We start from the raw sequence: 2,812 nt of genomic DNA, 5'->3' as shown, positions 1-2,812 counted from the left end.
CTTTCTTTCTTTCTTTCTTTCTTTCTTTCTTTCTTTCTTTCTTTCTTCCTTCCTTCCTTCCTTCCTTCCTTCCTTCCTTCCTTCCTTTCTTTCTTCCTTCCTTCCTTCCTCCCTTCCTTCCCTCCTTTCAAGACCAACACTGTATGTTTATTCTTTACATCTCCCTGTCACATGTTTGAATTAGGGATCTTGGGGAATTTGTTTTTGCCTCTGCCTATTACTTTGAATGTAAGGGGAATCAAAAGTCAAAAGAGCTCTAAAGATTCCAAGTGTCTCTTTAAAAGCTGTTACATGAAAAACAATGAAATGGAGGGCACCACAATAATTCTTGGGTTCCTGAAGATCCTAAGATGTGCTACAAAAATGGGTCTTTATCCTTAGGAAAATATCGTCAGAGCTAGCTTTCTTAATGCTATACCAGAAACCTTAACATCACAGGCAGTACAGATAGTTTTTGAATGATCTTCAAATAAGCACAAGCCCACTACGTTGAAAAGAACAGGTAATTTGAGGTTTTTGGCAAAAGACGGTACACATGTAATCCAAATCAAAGAGCCTGCAGACAGTTTTCAGTGAGATGAAAGGAATGAAATAACAGAATGAAATAATATAAATTTGTTGGATAGGGGCGCCTGGGTGGCTCAGTCGTTAAGCATCTGCCTTCAGCTCAGGTCATGATCCCAGGGTCCTGGGATCGAACCCCACATTGGGCTCCCTGCTTGGCAGGAAGCCTGCTTCTCCCTCTCCCGCTCCCCCTGCTTGTGTTCCTTCTCTCGCTGTGTCTCTCTCTGTCAAATAAATAAATAAAATCTTTTAAAAAAATTTGTTGTATAATAAGTGTAAGATAATTTAAATAAGCTAACAGAACTAATTTTTTTAACATAAAAATACCAGTCAGGTACAAGCTTTTGTTTCTTAATGCCAGACTTCTAAATGTGGATCAGACTACTGTTAACATCATTAAAAATTCCCAGAAGAATTGGAGTGTCAGAGAAAGAAGGATGGCCACAGCAGGAAGGACCATGGTCCAGTGTTCTGGCTCCTGAGCTATGAATGTGGGCACGGAAAACCAAGGAAGGTCCTATCTGAAGCAGAAGGGCTTATTGGAGAAAAGCCATGAGTGCTGTTGATTCAAATTCCTGTCTTACCACTGACAAGTTTTGTGTCTTTGGCCAGTTAGGTAGTGAACATGTACTAAGTGTTGGTTCACATTATTATTATTCCTGAGATAGATTTTGTCCCAGGATATGGGGCAGAGCCAAAGCTAATTCTAAATGACCCTTTTTCAGAAGACGATAGCAATGCAAAAGTAAGGACTTAAGTAAACCATGGAACCTTCTGCTTTTAAACTAGAAAATATGAAAAAGCTCTACTTCTGAGAACTGATACCTACTTCTGGAAGTTTCTGAATTTAAGAAAAGATTAAGCTTAAATTAAGATTGAAGTTTCCTGTCATGGTCTTCCCTTATGTAAAATAGTTTACATGCAAAGGTCAGTTCAAAACACATTCATCAGTAGGGCATAGTTCAGCCTGAGGCCTCAACAACCAAATTTTCTGTGTTTAAGTTCCATCTGGATCATTATCAGTTAGGTGATCTTGCCAAGTTATTTAAGATCTCTGGGCCTCAGTTCCCTCACCTGTAAAATGTAGATGACTATAGAATCTACTTTGGAGGATCAATATAAGGATTTGTAAAGCACTTACAACAGTGCCTGCCTACATAGCAAGTTACCCATTATTACAATTGTGGTTAATTTCCACATAAGAGACACAATGATAGATAAGGCAAGGTGTCTGATCCTAAAGGAGTTTCTGGGCTAGTGAAGAAGACAGATTCAAAAGCAGAATTCCAATAAAAGGTACTAAGTGTCACAGTGGCTTAACCTGCCACTGGATATAATGGGGGCAGAGAGAAGAGGTAGCTAATTCAACCTGGGAAGCCTTCCAGGAGGAGGGAATACCTAAACTAAGTCTTCAAAGATGAGTAGATGGCAAGGTTCTAGTGGCATCTTTGGAATCTTTTAGCCAAAAAACATTTCACCCAAAATGTGAACAAATAAAATCCTTTCTAAATGTCTTAACTGATTTTAATAATAGTAAACATCAAGCAGATTAAGAGAACTTGATCATATCAGTTGGAAAAGAAAAAAAGCTAAGAGTAAATGGAGCCCAGGAAAAAGGGATTTGTATTTATAGTCCCAAGAGAGAATAGCATTGCCTAACATATAGCATTAAACAAATTGTCCCAGGTGGGAAAAAGAGAAAAAAGTAAACTCTTTCCATGGAAGAGAGAGGGTTTGGATTGAAACTCCTTTTCTTCTGATCCTTTTTTAAAGAGATCCTTCTTTGTGTCATATTATCATCCACATGCACAAAATAAACACGCATCATGGAGCATCTGCCCTATTTAAACAAACTGGTTTTGTAAGAAAAGCTGTAATGAAGTGTCTCTTCCCAGGACCTCCTAGCCTTTGTAAATGATGATGATGATAGTAATAAATATTGTTAACTAATTAATTATTATTAGCTAACTTATTTTTATTCATGGCAGGAAGTATAGAGACTCTGAAAGTAAAAATGTGGGGCTCAAGTTGTTGACAAATCAATGACAAAACTGGGAATTAAACTTCTGTGATCATGTCTCAAGACCTTAGAAGGACCTCCAACAGTGCAACTACTAACCTAATCCCCCTAAGAGTTATTCCATGAATCCCAAGTCTTTTCATGGGTTATGAATTTTTTTATTGATCAGGGAAGCTATTGGTATGTGACTCTTTGATACTGGCATATTATTTTCCAGATTCCAAAGGA

Source organism: Neomonachus schauinslandi, chromosome 6 (genome assembly GCF_002201575.2).
Source record: "Neomonachus schauinslandi chromosome 6, ASM220157v2, whole genome shotgun sequence".
In the NCBI taxonomy this organism is placed as follows: domain Eukaryota; kingdom Metazoa; phylum Chordata; class Mammalia; order Carnivora; family Phocidae; genus Neomonachus; species Neomonachus schauinslandi.
This window is presented reverse-complemented; position numbering follows the sequence as displayed.